We start from the raw sequence: 22,245 nt of genomic DNA on the forward strand, positions 1-22,245 counted from the left end.
ACTGATCTTTTACATTGATCAATGGTTTCTCAAAGAAACCATTGATCGATGATTCTGCCGATTGACTGCTCATGCCTGTATCTGAGGCACTGAGCAGCCATTCGGCGATCAGACACCAGGAGGCAGGTAAGGGGATTTTACCGCGGCTGTCCCGAACAGCCCGCTGAGCTAGCTTTACTTTCACTGTAGACGCGGCAATCAACCAAAGGGATTAATAGTGCGAAGTACAGCGATCAGTGACGTGTGCTATTAGCCACGGGTCCCGGCCGTGGCCCTGCGTTATAGAACGGGAGTGGACTCAGGACGTACAGGTACGCCCTGGGTCCTTAAGAGGTTATTAATTATTTTTCACCATTTTCATTTCTTAATTTAATAATTTAACATTTTTTATTTGTCATTTTAATACACTGCAGTCCACATTTTTCACATACTTTGCTTTTTTTTTCACACTAATACATCTTTACTTTTTATTCTGTTTTGCCTATTCACATTTTTACTATTGTCATACTCTTTCACACATTTAGCAGTCCTATTCTTTTATATTCCCACACACATTCATACACTTTTCCCATTCAATTTTTTCACTCTCACTTTGGTGGTGGTTTGCACTTTCTTTTTGCACACACACACCTTGGCTTATTGGTTTGCCACTTTTGTTTCACTGGGTGTTCTTTGTTTCATGTATATCTGTTCTTTGTCCATGTCTTGGTAAACCCTGGGAGGCCTATGTACAATATGGTTTAGGCTTTATATAGGTGCACCTTTTACCCGCTTCACTTTCCAATCATGGGTTAATGTCCCATTGATTGGATGTGCTGCAGGCATATCTCCCCTCAACCTCTGGTTCGGAGCTGATCCTGGCCCCGCCCTGCTTGCTGACGGAGTTGCGGCACACCACATGACCTTAACCCGGTCATGTGATTCTATCAGGTGACGGCTTTGGGCGTTCCCTGTCCCTCTCTGCTCAGCCCAGGCTCCGGCTTAGGAACTAGCATTCCACATATGTCCAGATGCGACGGACACATTCATGACATGTCAGATGCCGTTTAGGTGGTGTGGATAGCAGAGGCTATCAGGTATGATGTGGACTAGGTGATGTTCATGGGCAGTGACTTGTATCTGCATTTGGATGTATTGGATAAGTTGGCTGTCAATTGTTCATGGACTTTCTTTGGAATGGCTGATGTTTAACCCCTTAACCCCTTAAGGACCAGGCCATTTTATACCTTAAGGACCGGAGCGTTTTTTGCAATTCTGACCACTGTCACTTTAAACATTAATAACTCTGGAATGCTTTTAGTTATCATTCTGATTCCGAGATTGTTTTTTCGTGACATATTCTACTTTAACTTAGTGGTAAAATTTAATGGTAACTTGCATCCTTTCTTGGTGAAAAATCCCAAAATTTGATGAAAAAAATGAAAATTTTGCATTTTTCTAACTTTGAAGCTCTCTGCTTGTAAGGAAAATGGATATTCAAAATATATTTTTTTGGGGTTCACATATACAATATGTCTACTTTATGTTTGCATCATAAAATTTATGAGTTTTTACTTTTGGAAGACACCATAGGGCTTCAAAGTTCAGTAGCAATTTTGAAATTTTTCACAAAATTTTCAAACTCACTATTTTTCAGGGACCAGTTCAGTTTTGAAGTGGATTTGAAGGGTCTTCATATTAGAATTACCCCATAAAAGACCCCATTATAAAAACTACACCCCCTAAAGTATTCAAAAAAACATTCAGTAAGTGTATTAACCCTTTAGGTGTTTCACAGGAATAGCAGCAAAGTGAAGGAGAAAATTCAAAATCTTCATTTTTTACACTCGCATGTTCTAGTAGACCCAATTTTTGAATTTTTGCAAGGGATAAAAAGGAGAAAATTTTTACTTGTATTTGAAACCCAATTTCTCTCGAGTAAGCACATACCTCATATGTCTATGTTAATTGTTCGGCGGGCGCAGTAGAGAGCTCAGAAGGGAAGGAGCGACAAATGGTTTTTGGGGGGCATGCCGCATTTAGGAAGCCCCTATGGTGCCAGGACAGCAAAAAAAAAACACATGGCATACCATTTTGGAAACTAGACCCCTCAGGGAACGTAACAAGGGGTAAAGTGAACCTTAATACCCCACAGGTGATTCACGACTTTTGCATATGTAAAAAAAATATATATTTTTTTTACCTAAAATGCTTGGTTTCCCAAAAATTTTACATTTTTAGAAAGGGTAATAGCAGAAAATACCCCCCAAAATTTGAAGCCCAATTTCTCTCGATACAGAAAACACCTCGCATGGGGGTGAAAAGTGCTCTGCTGGTGCACTACAGGTCTCAGAAGAGAAGGAGTCACATTTGGCTTTTTGAAAGCAAATTTTGCTCTGGGGGCATGCCGCATTTAGGAAGCCCCTATGGTGCCAGAACAGCAAAAAAAAACCACATGGCATACCATTTTGGAAACTAGACCCCTCGGGGAACGTAACAAGGTGTAACGTGAACCTTAATGCCCTACAGGTGTTTCACGACTTTTGCATATGTAAAAAAAAAATTTTTTTTTTACCTAAAATGCTTGTTTTCCCAAAATGTTTACATTTTTAAAAAGGGTAATAGCGGAAAATACCCCCCAAAATTTGAAGCCCAATTTCTCCCGATTCAGAAAACACCCCATATGGGGGTGAAAAGTGCTCTGCTGGCGCACTACAGGTCTCAGAAGAGAAGGAGTAACATTTGGCTTTTTGAAAGCAAATTTTGCTCTGGGGGCATGCCGCATTTAGGAAGCCCCTATGGTGCCAGAACAGCAAAAGAAAACACATGGCATACCATTTTGGAAACTAGACCCCTCGGGGAACGTAACAAGGGGTAATGTGAACCTTAATACCCTACAGGTGTTTCACGACTTTTGCATATGTAAAAAAATATATATTTTTTTTACCTAAAATGCTTGGTTTCCCAAAATTTTTACAATTTTAAAAAGGGTAATAGCAGAAAATACCCCCCAAAATTTGAAGCCCAATTTCTCCCGATTCAGAAAACACCCCATATGGGTGTGAAAAGTGCTCTGCTGGCGCACTACAGGTCTCAGAAGAGAAGGAGTCACATTTGGCTTTTTGAAAGCGAATTTTGCTCTGGGGGCATGCCGCATTTAGGAACCCCCTATGGTGCCAGGACAGCAAAAAAAAAACACATGGCATACCATTTTGGAAACTAGACCCCTTGGGGAACGTAACAAGGGGTAATTTGAACCTTAATACCCTACAGGTGTTTCACGACTTTTGCATATGTAAAAAAATATATATTTTTTTTACCTAAAATGCTTGTTTTCCCAAAATTTTTACATTTTTTAAAAGGGTAATAGCAGAAAATACCCCCCAAAATTTGAAGCCCAATTTCTCCCGAGTACGGCGATACCCCATATGTGGCCCTAAACTGTTGCCTTGAAATACGACAGGGCTCCAAAGTGAGAGCGCCATGCGCATTTGAGGCCTAAATTAGGGACTTGCATAGGGGTGGACATAGGGGTATTCTACGCCAGTGATTCCCAAACAGGGTGCCTCCAGCTGTTGTAAAACTCCCAGCATGCCTGGACAGTCAACGGCTATCTGGCAATACTGGGAGTAGTTGTTTTGCAACAGCTGGAGGCTCCGTTTTGGAAACAGTGGCGTACCAGACGTTTTTCATTTTTATTGGGGAGGGGGGTTGTATAGGGGTATGTGTATATGTAGTGTTTTTTACTTTTTATTTTATTTTGTGTTAGTGTAGTGTAGTGTTTTTAGGGTACAGTCGCATGGACGGGGGTTCACAGTAGTTTCTTGCTGGCAGTTTGAGCTACGGCAGAAAATTTGACGCAGCTCAAACTTGCAGCCGGATACTTACTGTAATCCTCCGCCCATGTGAGTGTACCCTGTACGTTCACATTGGGGGGGGGGGGGGGGAACATCCAGCTGTTGCAAAACTGCAACTCCCAGCATGTACGGTCTATCAGTGCATGCTGGGAGTTGTAGTTTTGCAACCGCTGGAGGCTCCGTTTTGGAAACAGTGGCGTACCAGACATTTTCATTTTTATTGGGGAGGGGGGTTGTATAGGGGTATGTGTATACGTAGTGTTTTTTACTTTTTATTTTATTGTGTGTTAGTGTAGTGTAGTGTTTTTAGGGTACAGTCGCACGGGCGGGGGTTCACAGTAGTTTCTCGCTGGCAGTTTGAGCTGCTGCAGAAATTTTGCCGCACCTCAAACTTGCAGCCGGATACTAACCGTAATCCTCCGCCCATGTGAGTGTACCCTGTACGTTCACATTGGGGGGGGAACATCCAGCTGTTGCAAAACTACAACTCCCAGCATGTACGGTCTATCAGTGCATGCTGGGAGTTGTAGTTTTGCAACAGCTGGAGGCACACTGGTTGTGAAACACCGAGTTTGGTAACAAACTCAGTGTTTTGCAACCAGTGTGCCTTCAGCTGTTGCAAAAGCTACAACCCCCAGCATGTACGGACAGCGGAAGGGCATGCTGGGTGTTGTAGTTATGCAACAGCTGGAGGCATACTACTTTGGCTGGGGATGCTGGGGATTGTAGTTATGCAATAGCTGGAGACACACTGGTTTACTACTTAACTCAGTGTGCCTTCAGCTGTTGCAAAACTACAACTCTCAGCAGTCACCGACAGCCAACGGGCATGCTGGGAGTTGTAGTTATGCAACCACCAGATGCACTACTACAACTCCCAGCATGCACTTTAGCTGATTGTGCAAGCTGGGAGTTGTAGTTACACAACAGCTGAAGGTACACTTTTCCATAGAAAGAATGTGCCTCCAGCTGTTGCAAAACTACAAGTCCCAGCATGCCCATAAGGGCATGCTGGGAGTTGTGGTGGTCTGCCTCCTGCTGTTGCATAACTACAGCTCCCAGCATGCCCTTGTTGCATGCTGGGAGCTGTTGCTAAGCAACAGCAGGAGGCTGTCACTCACCTCCAACGATCCTCGCCGCACCAGGTCAGTCCCTCGTCGTCTCCGCCGCCGCCGCTGCTCCTGGGGCCCCGATCCCAACAGGGGCGCCGGGGATCGGGGTCCCCAGCACCCGGGGTGCACGTCCCGCACCCGCTCACGTCCTCCGGAAGAGGGGCGGAGCGGGTTGCGGGAGTGACACCCACAGCAGGCGCCCTGATTGGTCGGCCGGTAATCCGGCCGACGAATCAGGGCGATCGTGAGGTGGCACAAGTGCCACCTCACCCCTGCTGGCTATGGCTGTTCGGGGCCGTCTCTGACGGCCCCGATCAGCCAATAATTCCGGGTCACCGGGTCACTGGAGACCCGATTGACCCGGAATCCGCCGCAGATCGCTGGACTGAATTGTCCAGCGATCTGCGGCCATCGCCGACATGGGGGGTCATAATGACCCCCCTGGGCGATATGCCCCGATGCCTGCTGAACGATTTCAGCAGGCATCGGGGACCGGCTCCGCTCCAGATGGTTGCGGGGGGCCGGTAAAACACATGACGTTCTCATACGTCATGTGTCCTTAAGGACTCGGAAATGGAGACGTATGAGAACGTCATGTGTCCTTAAGGGGTTAAGGACGTAGGGTTTTTCAGTTTTTGCACTTTCGTTTTAAAAATCATAACCCTTTCAATTTTCCACTTAAAAATCCATATTATGGCTTATTTTTTGCGTCACCAATTCTACTTTGCAGGGATATTAGTCATTGTACCCAAAAATCCACGGCGAAACAGAAAAAAAAATAATTGTGCGACAATATCGAAGAAAATACGCCATTTTGTAATTTTGGGGGCTTCAGTTTCTACGCAGTGCATATTTCGGTAAAAATTACACCTTATCATTATTCTGTAGGTCCATACGGTTAAAATGATACACTTATATAGGTTTGATTTTGTCGTACTACATGCAGGAAAATGTATACGTTTAAAAATGTCCTCTTCTGACCCCTATAACTTTTTTATTTTTCCACGTACAGGGCGGTATGAGGACTCATTTTTTGCGCCGTGATCTGAAGTTACCATTTTTATTTTGATCGGACTTTTTGATCACTTTTTCTTCATTTTTTAATGGTATAAAAAATGACCAAAAATAAGCTTTTTTGGAATTTTTTTACGTGTACGCCATTGACCGTGCGGTTTAACCCCTTAAAGGGGTTGTGCGCTGCCCTGACTTTCGGAGCCCCGCTCACAGCGTCCGGAAGTTCATTACTCGAAACGCTGTGTGCGGACTTTTTGCACATCTGACCACTTTCACTTTAAGCATTAATAACTCTGGGATGCTTTTACCTTTCATTTTGATTCCGAGATTGTTTTTTCGTGACATATTCTACTCTATGTTAGTGGTAAAATTTAATCGATACTTGCATTAGTGGAAAATTCCAAAATGTGATAAAAAAAATTGAAAATTTTGCATTTTTTTTAACTTTGAAGCTCTCTGCTTATCAGGAAAATAGACATTCCAAATAAATTATATATTGATTCACATATACAATGGGGGAGATTTATCAAAGGATTTAGACTGGTTTTTCTTGTCTAAATTTGTCGCACAGAAAGTCGCAGTCTAAATATGTGCGACTTTTCTGCGACTTTTGCTCTAGAGGATTTTTCGAACATGATGCATTCTAGTCTATTTTAGACTGAAATGCATTGAAAAATGCATTGGTGCTGAATTTATCAAAAGTGACTTTTCAGCGACAAGTCGCATAGGCTCAAAGTACGCCGAAATGTCAGACCGTGCTGGAGCAGGTTTAAATATAGACTAAAGCATAGATCATGCAGTCTGTGCACAGAATTTATCAAGAGCCGTGCGCCATTTGATAAATTAGGTGCACAATAGAGCAGACTAACCCTCTGTAGTTTGGTCTATATTGATGCGGGACATAGACAACTTTGATAAATATCCCCCAATATGTCTACTTTATATTTCCATCATTAAGTTGACATGTTTTTACTTTTGTAAGACATCAGAGGGCTTCAAAGTTCAACAGCAATTTTACAATTTTTCACAACATTTTCAAAATCTGAATTTTTCAGGGACCAGTTCGGTTTTGAAGTGGATTTGAAGGGCCTTCATATAAGAAATACCCCATAAATGACCCCATTATAAAACCTGCACCCCTCAAAGTATTCAAAATGACATTCAGTAAATGTGATAACCCTTTAGGTGTTTCACTGGAATAGCAGAAAAGTGAAGGAGAAAATTCAAAATCTTCATTTTTTACACTCGCATGTTCTTGTAAACCCAGTTTTTGAATTTTTTCAAGGGGTAAAAGGAGAGAAATCTTCCTAAAATTTGTAACCCAATTTCTCTCGAGTAAGGAAATACCTCATATGTGTATGTAAAGTGTTCGGCGGGCGCAGTAGAGGGCTCAAAAGGGAAGGAGCGACAATGGGATTTTGGAGAGTGAGTTTTTCTAAAATGGTTTTTGGGGGGCATGCCACATTTAGGAAGCCCCTATGGTGCCAGGACAGCAAAAAAAAGCACACATGGCATACCATTTTGGAAACTACACCCCTCAAGCAACGTAACAAGGGGTACAGTGAGCCTTAACACCCCACAGGTGTTTGACGACTTTTCGTTAAAGTTGGATGTGTAAATTAATTTATTTATTTTTTCACTAAAATGCAGTTTTTCCCCCAAATTTAAAATTTTTACAAGGGCTAATAGTAGAAAATAATAGTATGGAAATACCCCATATGTGGCCCTAAACAGTTTCCTTGAAATACGACAGGGCTCTGAAGTGAGAGAGCGCCATGAGCATTTGAGGACTAAATTAGGGATTGCATAGGGGTGGACATAGGGTATTCTATGCCAGTGATTCCCAAACAGGGTGCCTCAGCTGTTGCTAAACTCCCAGCATGCCTGGACAGTCAGTGGCTGTCCGGAAATGCTGGGAGGCTCCATTTTGGAAACACTGCAGTACAATACGTTTTTCATTTTTATTGGGGGGACAATGTAAGGGGGTGTATATGTAGTGTTTTACTCTTTATTATCTGTTAGTGTAGTGTAGTGTTTTTAGGGTACATTCACACGGGCGGGTTACAGCGAGTTTTGAGCTACAGCGGAAAACTTTCTGCATTTCAAACTTGCAGCGAGAAACTCACTGCAAATCCACCTGTGTGAATTTACCCTGTACATTCACATTGGGGGGCAAAACTACAACTCTCAGCATGCCCTTTGGCTGTCCGTGCATGCTGGGGGTTGTAGTTATGCAACAGCTGGAGGGACACTGTTTGCAAAACACAGAGTTTGTTTCTTAACTCAGTGTTTCCCAACCCGTGTGCCTCCAGCTGTTGCAAAACTTCCAGCATGTACGGTTTTTACGTGCATGCTGGGAGATATAGTTTTGCAACAGCTGGAGGCACACGGGTTGGGACCAATCACAGTGATCACTGACCAGGACCATCGACAGATGGTCCTGGGGGGTGTTGAAGAAGTTGCCTCCTGCTGGAAACAGCGGGACTTCTGTTAGTTAACCCGTGCGATGCTGCGCATCGCCGGGTTAGCTGCGTGTCATATATATAAGCAGTGATGCGCGAACTGCCTGCACATTGCGGCTTATATATAAGCCACTCTGTGGGAAGGGGTTAATTAACAATATATTTTTATAGTTCGGACATTTACGCACGTGGTGATACCACATGTGTTTATTTTTATTTACACCGTTTAATTTTTTTTAATGGGAAAAGTGGGGTGATTCAAACTTTTATTAGGGAAGGGGTTAAATGACCTTTATTAACACTTTTGTTTTACTTTTTTTTTGCAGAGTTATAGGTCCCATAGGGATCTATAACACTGCACCCACTGATCTCTCATGCTTATCACTGGCGTGTATTAACACGCCTGTGATCAGTGTTATGGGCGGGGCTTGACTGCTCCTGCCTGGATCTCAGGCACGGAGCAGTCATTCGTCGATCGGACACCGAGGAGGCAGGTAAGGGCCCTCCCGGTGTCCAGTAAGCTGTTCGGGACGCCGCGATTTCACCGCGGCGGTCCCGAACAGCCCGACTGAGCAGCCGGGTCACTTTCACATAGGACACGGCGGTCAGCTTTGATCGCCGCATCTGAAGGGTTAATACAGGGCATCATGGCGATCGGTGATGTCCTGTATTAGCCGCGGGTCCCGGCCGTTGATAGCCGACCCGATATGCCGCGGGGACACCACGTGACCCTGCGGCATATTGCGGGAGCCGGAGGAGAATGTAAATATACGTCCTTCGTCGTTAAGGGGTTAATATATATACCCACCTGAGAGGTGGTTTAGACACTCCCCCTGATGAAGCACAACACGAAACGTACATTGGGGTTGGAGCTGGTTGGTGGTAACATGTTTAGAAGAGGTTTGCTATGGGGATTTGCTTCTAAACTGGGTGGTTCCCGAGACACGTGTCATCAGAGAGCACTTAGACAGAAAAGAACAACCTTAACTTCAGAAGCTCATAACTACTGAAATGATTAAGATTTTTTTATAGAAGTAATTTACAAATCTGTTTAACTTTCTGGAGCCAGTTGATATATAAAAAAAAGTTTTTCCCTGGATAACCCCTTTAAAGGTAACAAGGGCTTCATGGAAAAATGGGCTGACATCAGCTTTTATGAGAAGGTGAGCTCAATACTTGACTTGGGTAAATCGCTGAATGTCTTATATTTTGAGTAAAAAATAAAACATTTGATACTTTGCATATAAAAGGCTGGCCCTGTTTTCTTTAATATATTTAGGGGTTTGAACAATAGATCTGATTTGAGCATGTTTATTTAAATTGTGTTTTTTCTGTTTGCTTTTCTTCTTTATCTTTTTGCCCTTTTTGGTGTTGCTACTGTAATATTTGTATAACGATTCACAAATATATACTGTGGTATTGCTTGTTTTTATTATTGCACTGTTTAACTGGAACACGCCTCTCACCTGGATCACGTGACTCAGGAGGGTTTTTAACCCCAGTCACACAGGTGAGGCAGCACTACCTGATGAAACTCCATGTCGGAGTGAAACGGCTGTAGTTGTAAGCCCGGTCCTTGGCGTCTGCACCTGACCATGCCAATGTATATGCACTTTGAAGAAGAAAGTTTACCTTTTATCGAAGCCTAGTGACTGCCTCCCGCTACTCTCTTTAATACAAATTTGGATGTCTTTGCCTCTTGGGATATGAGCACCACTGCTTAGCTTCATCCACCTTTCCGCCGCAATACCCCCCCCCCCCCCTGCATATTTTGCTTTGAACTGTGTTTTGAACCTGAGCACACCTGCTAGCTCCAAGCAGCCATGGAGTCTGATGATTCAAACGGGGGATCGGCAGAAGAGGATCGTGCCATCTCAGCTGGCAGGGCAGATGCCACTAGTTTCTTTACAGTTTGCAACAAAAGGGATGCCTTACAGATTTTAAGCACTAAGACTTTAGAATAAAACATTTCTACACTTGCTGAAAAAGAAATGCAAATGTTTTGGACTTTAGAATCGCTTAAATCATACAATGACAGCTCTAGAGTCCCTAGAGGACTCAGAAACTTTAAAACACCATCTCAATATACAGACGATGCTCTCTCTATACAAAAATGGAACCAACTTCACCATGAATATAGTCTCAACATGCTTAGAGCAGTACTTGAACGAAACAAATTGGAATACGTTCACATTACAGAGGACTTATGCAGAGCTAAAAAAGAACTCTGTACAAGAACCACAGAGGAACATTACCTTCATTTTCAAAAATAAAAACTGGAACGAAAATTAATATCTCTACAATCCATTAAAAAAGGGATAAATTCAATAGAGACAAAATGGATTATGACAACAACAAAGTTTTCACATATCAACTCAATCATAAACAACGACCCAGAAAATTCAAGGGGGAAAAGAAAACTACAGATTTCTGGACTACAGACACCGAATCAAGTGGATCAGACGATATGCATGCAAAAAATATACCGAAAAATAAATCTGAAAATGACGCGCCTTTAGACGTAAAATCAGACGGGGCTGCTCCAGAAAAACGCAGCACCAACATCAGCCAGAAGAGAAAAGCAGTATCTTGGCAGGAATAACTACTACCTCAGAGAACAATCTTATGATCGTAAACCTTACAGACTTAGTTCTGGACGAGCCAACTACATCTTTGCTATCAAAGGGACTTTATTTTTGTTTTACTGAAAAATTTGGTAGCAAAGAATTCGAGATTGATTTGTTTTGTGGTATTAGAAAATTAAACCTTAATAAAATGTTCCATGACAAGTCCAGCAACCCCATACATTTAGAGGGTGAGGTACCTGCCATTATTAGCCCATTGGGCTTTAGTGCCATACAACAGTGTAATATTACTGACACTGAATGTCTGGGTAATTTGCTGGACCTGTTAGATGAAGTTACACCTGATACTAATAATTTCGATTTTTTACATGTATCTACATTTAAAAGTGGGAATAGATCTACTTTTTGTCCCCCTACTATACCAGGTTCCAGCATTGATTTGTTCTGGAAAAAAGTACTACTGGATATGCAAGCTGTTATCTACCCACAGGATCCCCCCAACTTGTCTGCCCAAGAACGTATGGCATTAGAAGAATTGAAACATAATAACAATGTCATTATAAAAAAAGCAGACAAGGGAGGGAATGTGGTGTTGATGACAACTGCTTATTATCTCAATGAAACCCTCCTTCAGTTAAGCGATCATAACATTTATCAAAAACTCACTAATAACCCCACACAAAAAATATTAGATAAATCACGTACTATACTCAGACACTATTCTGACAAAGGCGTTATCTCTGAAAAAAAATGCAGTTAAACTTTTGCCATCTCATCCAAAAGCAGCTCAAAATACACAAGAACCCTATTACCCCACCCGGCAGACCTATTGTGTCTGGGATGGGGGTCAGTGACTGAATTTTTGTCCAAATTCATTGATTGGCTACTTAGACCACTTCTGCAATCAGTTCCTGCATTGGTAAAAGATACTAGCGATTTCTTGCTTAATTTAGACGATCTAAAATGGCCTGAGGCATTCACTTTCGCCTCTGTCAACATCGAGTCCCTTTACACGACCATCCCCCAACAATTGGGGATCTCGTGTATTAGGGATTAGGGATCTCCTTGTCGACACAGGCAAGAGCGAAGATTTTATTAATTTAATTTGCGATTCCCTCGAATTCATCCTGTCCTGTAACACATTTCAATTTAATGATGACTGGTATGCGCAAATTATTGGGGTGGTGATGGGTACACCAGTGGCATATACCCACGCCAATCTCTTTGTAGCCATTTTCCAAAAACGATTTATCTTCAATTCTAATAATCCTTATTTACGTCATATGCACAGGTACTTTCGTTTTGTGGATGACTATTTCATAATATGGACAGACACAGAAAATTATTTTAAAAATGTTATGCATCATATTAATAACACCAATAATATGAATTTAAAATTTACATTCAAAATAAGTACCCACTCTCTACAATTTCTCGATGTTCTACTTATTAAACAAGAAAAAGGGATACAAATAACAGGTTACATAAAACCTACAGCAGGAAACACATTACTACACTTTCAAAGTTACCACCCTGTTCACACTAAATCCTCTGTCCCCTATAGTCAATTTCTGCGTCTCCGTAGGATCAATGACACAGATAATGAATTCTTAAAGCAAGCCAGTGATTTATACGATCGATTCTGATATAGAGGGTACCCCTCTCAGGTCCTGGATCAAGCACTAGCAAAAGCTTATTCAAAAGATAGTGTCACTGCTCCGAGGAAAACGCAGACATGAGAATGCAGACAAAGAAAAACATTTTGCCTTTTCGTTTCAATTCAGTCCGTTAGCTAATGTCATAAGAGAAACTATTCAAAACCATTGGTTTATTATTCAAAATGATCTTAAAGAAATTTTAATTTATTTTAAAAAATGTCAGAATTTGGGAGATCTGATCACTTGCAGTAAATTTTCCATTGAACAAAAGGAAACAACCTGGATAAATAGAACTATTCCGAAAGGAAACTTTAAATGCGGGTCCTGCAGATGGTGTCCTTTAATGTTTAAAGGGGTTCTCCACTGCCCTGTCTTCTGGAGCTCGGCTCGCAGCGTCCGGAAGTTTATTACTCTGGACGCTGTGTGCGGGCTTCCGTGTTCGAGGCCACCCCCTCGTGACGTCACGCCCACCCCCTCAACGAAAGTCTATGGGAAGGGGACGCGACCGCTGTCACGCCCCCTTCCCATAGACTTTCGTTGAGGGGGCAGGCGTGACGTCACGAGGGGGCGGTCGTGACGTCACAATGGGGCGGCCTCGAACACGGAAGCCTCCACACAGCGTCTGGAGTAATAAACTTCCGGACGCTGCGAGCGGAGCTCCGGAAGACAGGGCAGTGGAGAACCCCTTTAATGGCAAAACCATAAACCTAGGAGGTATCACAATTGATTTTAAAGATTGCATCTGCTGCAGAACATCTTACCTTGTCTATGCTTACCTTGTCTGTCCTTGCAAGAGCTTTTACATTGGTTGCACTATATGGGCGCTCCACACTAGATTCAAAGAACATGTTTATTTGTTAAAAACTAAGAAAGGTGCTCCTCGTTTCATTACCCATATGGAAGAACTCCACAACAATGACCATAACTGCCTAAAAATGTGTGGCATTAAACACATTCACACAGCAGAAGGCATAGACAAACACAAGTACCTCTTGCAGAAAGAGGCAAGATGGATCATCCGAACGTGAGCCCTGAACAATATGGATTTGAACAATAGATCTGTTACAAATGGATCTGGATAGGTTAGAAGCTTGGAAGTGGTAAATGAGGTTCACCACTGATAAATTTAACGTTATACATACGGGGAGACAAAATCCATTCTGGGATTATGTATTACGTGGAAAAAAACACAGTACAATTAAAGCAACCAGTGTCAGGCAGCTACCTCTAAGGCACATAAAATATTGGGGTGCATCAAAAGGGGAATAGATGCACACAACAAGTAAATACTGTATTTATCGGCGTATAACACGCACTTTTAAAACTTAAATTTAGGGCAAAAAGCCTGCCTGCGTGTTATACGCCGATAAATATTCTCTTCACTGATTTAAAGCGGCCGCAGAAGCAGCTGCTTGTTGGGTATTAGCAGCACGGCCGCGGCCACTTTAAATCAGTGACCAGCGGCGTCTCCTTCCCGCTCTGCTATAAAGTAAAACTGTTACTTGTTTTCTCTCGCACTATCCACAGGTACTGGTGGATAGTGCGGGAGATGCTGATTAAAATGAGCCCTATCTTGTCTGGATCTGCCCTACCTTTAATCAGCGTCTCCCACATTATCCACCAGTCCCTATGGATAGTGCGGGAGAAAACAAGTGACAGTTCTACTCTTAATTTTTCCCCTCCCTCATCATTCCCCCTTTCCCTGCTTTTTATAGTTTTTTTTATTTTCCTTACCTGGCTGCGCTTCGGCAGGTCAGGTCAGGCGGGGGTCTTGCGGGCTGCGGTCAGTGAAGCAGATGAATGACGTCCTCTCCCAGCTTCTCTGCGAGGCATCAGTGACGTCACTTTTCATTTCCTGTAGATGCCGCCGAAAAGTGACATCCCTGATGCCACGCAGAGGAGCCGGGAGAGGACGTAACTCTTCTGCTTCACTGACCGCAGCCCGCAAGACAGCCGAAGCACAGCCAGGTAAGGAAAGGGGAAGAATAGCATATACAGTGGTCTTCAACCTGCGGATCTCCAGATGTTGCAAAACTACAATTCCCAGCATGCCCGGACAGCCTTTGGATAGGGGATAAGATGTCTAAGCGCCGGAGTACCCCTTTAAGTAAAATAAAAATCATAGCATTTGTAGCATTGAGAGTGAAAGTTAACTAGCAGGTGAAAGGAAAATAACCTCCAAATCTTTTTCAATAAAGAAACAAAAAACAAAACATATCTGGTAATGGAATTGTCAGACTGAGTAGAGGACAGAGTACCCCAGCCATGTTGTCTGCGTGTAAGAATCTTGGTGTCAGTACCAGCACTAGTACAGGAAGCAACAGCAGCCAAGTGCCTGATGGTAGTAGCAGCAGCAGCCTTGTCAGCAAACAAAAGTGAGATCTTCCCAGCAGGAGAAAGAATAGTCTGGCGGTATGACATTGAGCCAGGTGTCAGTGGATTCCCCATGGTCTAGAGTTACATGTAGTGGTAGAAATGTCCCTCCTAGAGACTCTGCTTTATCATCTCTGTCTTTGCTCCTCCCCTAGTGCTAAGCAGAAGGATATCATTAACCATGATGAGGAGTTGTGTAAGGACAGTTAACCTTTGGAGTGTGTTGCTAAAGAAGTGAAAGCTGTGGCCAAGCACAGCACTAGTTTGGCATGGAGGATATGGTGGGGGGAGCAAGAAGCCCATGGTAAGATAACAGAAGTTCATGCAGAGAGGAGTGGTGGGGGATGAGGATAAGTTTGATAATGACGATGTAGTTTTGGACTGGATGTGAGGTCCAGGTTGACATGTTGAGAGAAGGAGGGTATTGGTACTATCAGCGAAGAAGCGTGTAGTCTAGGTAGGGGCAGAACACCTTTCAAATGGAACAGATGTAGGCCTGCTGTCTAGCAGCCAGGTCTTGTCCACAGGCAAAACATTCTCTTTTGTTTTCATCAGTGTTGTATCCTCCTCTATCCCATCAGTTATCTATTGGGGAATCTATGTCATACAGACAACAGTATTTGTCCAGTCATCTTGTTGTAGTTTGCTATAATTCACACCCAGCCAAGGTCTTGGTAATGCAGGTGCCTTCTTCCATCTTTTTGACTCCACAGCATTTATGCAATTAATGAGGAGTGCCCAACCAAGGTTGCAAATACCTAGTCACCATTTTTTTCCCCAAAAAAGCCGGGAGTGCCAACTCCATGGAGTTGTCAGTGTGCAGCACAGTGCATGCCATGTTAGATACTTGGAGTAGTAGCTATGGACAATACATGTAATTCCCAGCCCTCTGGGACAACATCTTGCAGAATGAGGCTCTACCTCAAAGTGGAAAAAGTAATAACACAGGTGCGTCGGTACGGTTCAATCTTTGACACCTACCACCTATCCTCCTCCTCTTCATCCAGGTCCTCCTCCGCACTGCGACTAGGTGGCATTGCACACTCTCCCTGTGCTAAATCTTGTCATTAAGCATTTCTTTAGAAATTGTAGTGGCCTCAGCAATGTGCTTGCTATGTGCAGGAAAGTTTGCCTTCGGTGTAGCCATTCTTATGCTTTTAAATATGCCCTCCATGACCTTCAGTGCCAAAATTGTCTTCCTCAACATCACCTCATTTGCGGCATTCCAACCCTGGAACTCAACATTACATGTGCTGCAGCCGCAGCCAGGCTTCAGTTAAAGCTGAAAGTGTTGGCCCTTTAAAAACAAATGAAGGATGAGTTACAATGGGCGATGAGGAAAACTGAAGAAAACAATAAACATATTTTTCTTCACTGTATTCAAAGAGGACATTGTCCCAGTACATGTAACCAAGTCCTTGAACATGTAACCTGCCTAACCCAGGAAGAAGTACAGTGCAGTATTACAAAATATATAGTCAAATCGCGGTGTCCAAATAGCATTTACCTCTGCGTTCTAAGGGATTTAAATAGTAAAATATATTCTGGATGGAAGGCTGAGGAAAAGAATAGGGTAAGCCCAAGTTTTCTATAGATTGTCCTCCTAAATTTGGAAACAAACTGAACTCCTCCATTGGACACACTATCCACTGGAATAACAAGAGATCACTTAACAATAAAAAGTTTGGACAATTCTTTAGCTGCAGGAATTGGTTCAGAGGAATGAGATGACACATCTTGTTAAAGCGGTCTACTACTAAGCAGATAACAGTCATTCCTTGAGAGGGCGGTATATCTGTCATAAAATCCACGGAGATATGTGTCCATGGTCGAAATGGGATAGGTAATGTGTAAAGTTTGCCAGTTTCTTGGAATCTTAGCCTAAGCACAGGTCTTACAAGCAGTAACCTACGTTAAGATATCCCATGCCACAGTTGCCCATCAAAAATCCCTAGGGATCAGTTTCTTAGTGCCATGCATTTCAGGATGTCCTGATGTAGAAAGGATGAATCCAGCGCAGACTTTGTGCGATTCAAAACTTTATTCAGGCACCAACAGGATCAGGATCAGCAGCTAATAAGTACTGGAAGGATTAAGATTTTTAAATAGAAGTAATTTACAAATTCGTTTAAATTTCTGTCATCAGATGATTTAAAAAAAATGTTTTCTACCGTAGTACTCCTTTAAAGTAGATCTCCGACAGAAGCAGTTTTTTTTTTTTATAACTATGGCCATTGTGTGGTAAACTGTTGTCTATGGAACCCCCTGGGCTTAATGTATCCCCCTGCAGCTTAGCAAATCATTGGCCACAACAATGTCCTGCCTCGGACAGTGATTTGCTGAGCATGACACATTGGGCTTGGGTGCTTTCACAGATGACAATCACTCTGCAGCTCAGGAAGGCGACATGATCACTATGAGGGACCTGAGCAGAACACCGGAGGCAACACAGGAGAGCTGTAGGCAGGGCTGGACCTACAATGGGTCCTGTGGCACCCAGGAACCAAGGCGGCACCTTCACAGGGGCGGCAAACTGCCGCCCAGAGAAGATTTTTAACATGCAGGGCTGGTTCCCCCCTGGAAACAAAATGAGTGGCGATGCTTACAGGGGACAGCAGTAATCGCAGCTGTACTTCACAGCAGAGCGGCGCAGCAGTTACTCTGCAGGCCAAGGGCAATGACGCCATCTCATCGTGCGCAGCTTGCTGGAAAAGTAGGGCAGGGAAGGTGAGTTACATCTTTATATATTTTTTTTATTTAGTGGAGACCTGTATAACAGCTGGGGGCTTCCCTACCTACCTAATTACAGGGGGCTTCCCTAACTACCTAAGTACTGGAGGCTTCCCTACCTGATTAATTACTTGGGAATTTCTAAGGGCCTTCCCTACCTAATTACATGGGCTTCCCTAACTACCTAAGTACTGGGGGCTTCTCTATCTGCCTAATTACCTAGAGCTTCCCTAATTACCAAAGTATCAAGGGCTTCCTAAGGAGGCTTCCCCTACCTATATAAATATTGTGTGTTTCCCTTTACCTATATATCTAAATATTTGGGGCACCCCTTTCCCTACCTATCTAAATACTGGAGGTTTCCCTTTACCCTACATAGATAAGTACTGGGGGCTTCCATAAGTACTGAAGGCTTCCCTACCTATCTGCTGTGGGCTTCACTACCCATCTTTCTACTGGGGGCATCCTTACCTATGTACAGTAGGTACTAGGGGCTTCCCTACCTATCTAACTACTGGGAGCTTCTCTATCCTATCTATCTAAAACTCCAATAAAAACAGTACATCCAGAATTGTAATCTTTCAGCAGAGGGTCTATCTATCTATCTATCTACTGGGGGCTGTAAAATGTTCTGAGCCTAACACCTATTTCTGGCAGATTCTGTGAAGATGAGAACCACTCCAAGAAGATGCCCCCTGTAGGTGTTACTTTACTGTAATCACTTGTATGGTCTGCAAAGCCTGTGCACAGTTGTGGTCACCCTATATGGTCACTGTATGGGGGGGGGGGGATATTGGTCTGTGGTAATTATTCAGTGTCAGTATGGTGGGATAATAGTCACTATGTGATGATAATATAGCATGATTAAAGCATAGTGGTGTTATTGGTTATATTGGTCTATGTGTTATTTCATAGCAGTATGATGGTATATTAGTCACTGTTGCGGAAGTTTTTATGTTTCTATGCTTCTATTTTATTTTTATTTTTTTCGGGGGGTTGGAGGAGGGGCAGCATTTCACTCTTGGACTCAGGCAGCACAATGTCTTGGGCCTGCCATGGCTGGAGGTAATCGATGTTTATTTTTTCTATCCCGAACAATGGACATAGTTAAAACAAATAATAATAATAAACTTCCAGCAGAGTTTTCCTTTATTTTCGGTAGCCAAGATGAATGGTATATCAAGCAGGACAATACCAAAGGTTAATATGGAGTCATGTTCGGTTGTTCAGGGTTGACACAGAGACTGCAAGTAGCTCCTTAGCTCAAGTAGTTCTTGATTGCCAATATCGTAATTTCATTTAGCAATCGTGAATTTCCTAGAGAATAAGCAACAAAGTTGCAAGTGTGTCAGAGGAGGAGTAACTAACTAATAGATCTTTAAAAATGTCAGACAAACCCAGCCCATGAATTGACAACCTAAAGTGGGTTCATACCATTGTGAAACATGCCACTTTCTAAAGTCCACACAGTATTTTTCAACCAGCTTGCAGCCCTGCCTTAGTGCTGTGACTCTGCAAAAGTAGCTCTATCAGGTTCATCATACCAAATTCTCAAAGCTGTAAACACAGAAAACAACTCAGAAGTGTTAAGAGATAAGGAAAATAATCATTCATAGGGAGCCATGGAGTTGAAATGTAGCCAGGGAAAGGGTATCTGGCATGTGGGGGTGCAATGTATTATGAGGACATACCCTCTAAGCCATATCCTGGACCAACTAGATGAGCTCTTACATCTGGTGCACAAGTGCAATCACGATGTCAATGTCAGCACTGGTGAAACCAGACGTATTTATCTGGTCCATGATCCTGTCACATCTGGGGTAGGGATTAGTGCAGACTTAGATCTAGTCCCAACCCCTGCCCCTACCTACTTTAATGATTTGTCCTAATCTGCGGTCCCCAAATGGGAGACAGCCCTTACCCAGGTCAATAATACACAGGCTAAAATACAGGGTGGGCCATTTATATGGATACACCTTAATAAAGTGGGAATGGTTGGTGATATTAACTTCCTGTTTGTGGCACATTAGTATATGTGAGGGGGGAAACTTTTCAAGATGGGTGGTGACCATGCCAGCCATTTTGAAGTTGGCCATTTTGAATCCAACTTTTGTTGGAAGAGGGTCATGTGACACATCAAATTTCACAAGAAAAACAATGATGTGCTTGGTTTTAACGTAACTTTATTCTTTCATGAGTTATTTACAAGTTTCTGACCACTTATAAAATGTGTTCAATGTGCTGCCCATTGTGTTGGATTGTCAATGCAACCCTCTTCTCCCACTCTTCACACACTGATAGCAACACTGCAGGAGAAATGCTAGCACAGGCTTCCAGTATCCGTAGATTCAGGTGCTGCACATATCTTATCTTCACAGCATAGACAATTGCCTTCAGATGACCCCAAAGATAAATGTCTAAGGGGGTCAGATTGGGAGACCTTGGGGGCCATTCAACTGGCCCACGATGACAAATCCACTTTCCAGGAAACTGTTCATCTAGGAATGCTCGGACATGGCACCCGTAATGTGGTGGTGTACCATCTTGCTGGAAAAACTCAGGGAACGTGCCAGCTTCAGTGCATAAAGAGGGAATCACATCATCATGTAGCAATTTCGCATATCCAGTGGCCTTCAGGTTTCCATTGATGGAGAATGGCCCCACTATCTTTGTACCCCATATACCACACCATACCATCAATTTTTGTGTTCCAACAGTCTTGGAGGGATCTAATGTGGTTTAGTGTCAGACCAATTGCGGTGGTTTTGTTTGTTAACTTCACCATTCACATAAAAGTTTGCCTCATCACTGAACAAAATCTTCTTTATAAACTGAGGGTCCTGTTCCAATTTTAGTTTTGCCCATCCTGCAAATTCAGTGCGCCGATCTGGGTCATCCCCGTTGAGATGCTGCAGTTTGTAAGGGTGCCATTTGTGAGTAGCTAATATCCGCCGAAGGGATGTTCGACTAATGCCACTCTTCAGTGACATGCGGAGAGTGCTACGCTGTGGGCTCTTGCTGAATGAAGCTAGGACAGCCACTGATGTTTCTTCATTAGTGACAGATTTCATGCGTCCACATTTTGCCAAATCCAACACTGAACCAGTTTCACGAAACTTAGCAAGCAGTTTGCTAACTGTAGCATGGGAGATGGGTGATCTCGTAGGGTGTCTTGTATTGAAATATGCTACAATGACCCGGTTACTGCATTCACCAGACATCAACACAATTTCTATCCGCTCCTTACGTGTTAACCTCGACGACATGTCAATGGCTGTAAACAAAGAGAAACTTGTAAATAACTCATGAAAGAATAAAGTTACGTTAAAACCAAGCACATCGTTGCTTCTCTTGTGAAATTCCCAATAAGTTTGATGTTTCACATGACCCTCTTCCTATTGAAAAAACAAAAGCTGGATTCAAAATGGCCGACTTCAAAATGGCTGCCATGGTCATCACCCATCTTGAAAAGTTTCCCCCCTCACATATACTAATGTGCAACAAACAGGAAGTTAATATCCCCAACAATTCCCCTTTTATTAAGGTGTATCCACATGAATGGCCCACCTTGTAGTACCAATTAGGAAGCCAAAGAATAAACAGGAACAAATCATAGGGTTGAAGGGGTACTTAAATCAACTGGTGCCAGAAAGTTAAACAGATTTATAAATTACTTCTATTAAAAAATCTTAATCCTTCCTGTACTTATTAGCTGCTGAAAACTACAGCGGAAATTCTTTTCTTTTTGAAACACAGAGCTGTCTGCTGACATCACGAGCACAGTGCTCTCTGCTGATGTCTGTCCATTTTATGAACTGTCCAGAACAGCATATGTTTGCTATGGGGATTTCCTTTTACCCTGGACAGTTCCTAAAAATGGACAGAGATGTCAGCAGAGAGCACTGTGCTCGTGATTCAGCAGACAGCTCTGAGCTTCAAACGGAAAAGAATTTCCACTGTAGTATTCAGCAGCTAATACGTACAAGAAGGATTAAGATTTTTTAATAAAAGTAATTTACAAATCTGTTTAACTTTCTGGCACCAGTTGATTTAAAAAAAAAAAAAGTTTTTCACCGGAGTACCCCTTTAAAACCAAGAGGGCAGTGAGAGAAAAACAGTGTTGGGGAAGGCAAAGGTCAAACCTGTAGAGTGGCAAAGTACAAGGTTAGGCTGGGTCCACACTACGTTTTGTCCCATACGGGAGCGCATACGGCAGGGGGGAGCTAAAACCTCGCGCTCCCGTATGTCACAGTATGCGCTCCCATATGTCATTCATTTCAATGAGCCGACCGGAGTGAAACGTTCGGTCCGGTCGGCTCATTTTTGCGCCGTATGCGCTTTTACAACCGGACCTAAAACTGTGGTCAACCACGGTTTTAGGTCCGGTTGTAAAAGCGCATACGGCGCAAAAATGAGCCGACCGGACCGAACGTTTCACTCCGGTCGGCTCATTGAAATGAATGACATACGGGAGC

At 43.0% G+C, this 22,245-nt stretch overlaps 1 long non-coding RNA gene across 5 annotated transcripts in view; it reads right to left on the bottom strand.

The window, feature by feature from the left end:
* LOC130356352 (uncharacterized) overlaps positions 1-22,245 on the bottom strand; it is a 291,928-nt gene that overhangs the window by 58,038 nt on the left and 211,645 nt on the right. For 3 of the 5 annotated variants that reach the window (XR_008888858.1, XR_008888861.1, XR_008888860.1), the window contains one exon: positions 19,219-19,327. The exons of 1 other annotated variant lie outside the window; for it this stretch is intronic. This is a non-coding gene — a long non-coding RNA (uncharacterized LOC130356352). Of the gene's footprint in view, positions 1-14,653; positions 16,338-19,218; positions 19,328-22,245 lie in introns of those variants that run through there. One more of the 5 variants, XR_008888859.1, reaches the window with a different exon arrangement.

This window comes from Hyla sarda, chromosome 2, assembly GCF_029499605.1.
Source record: "Hyla sarda isolate aHylSar1 chromosome 2, aHylSar1.hap1, whole genome shotgun sequence".
NCBI lineage: Eukaryota > Metazoa > Chordata > Amphibia > Anura > Hylidae > Hyla > Hyla sarda.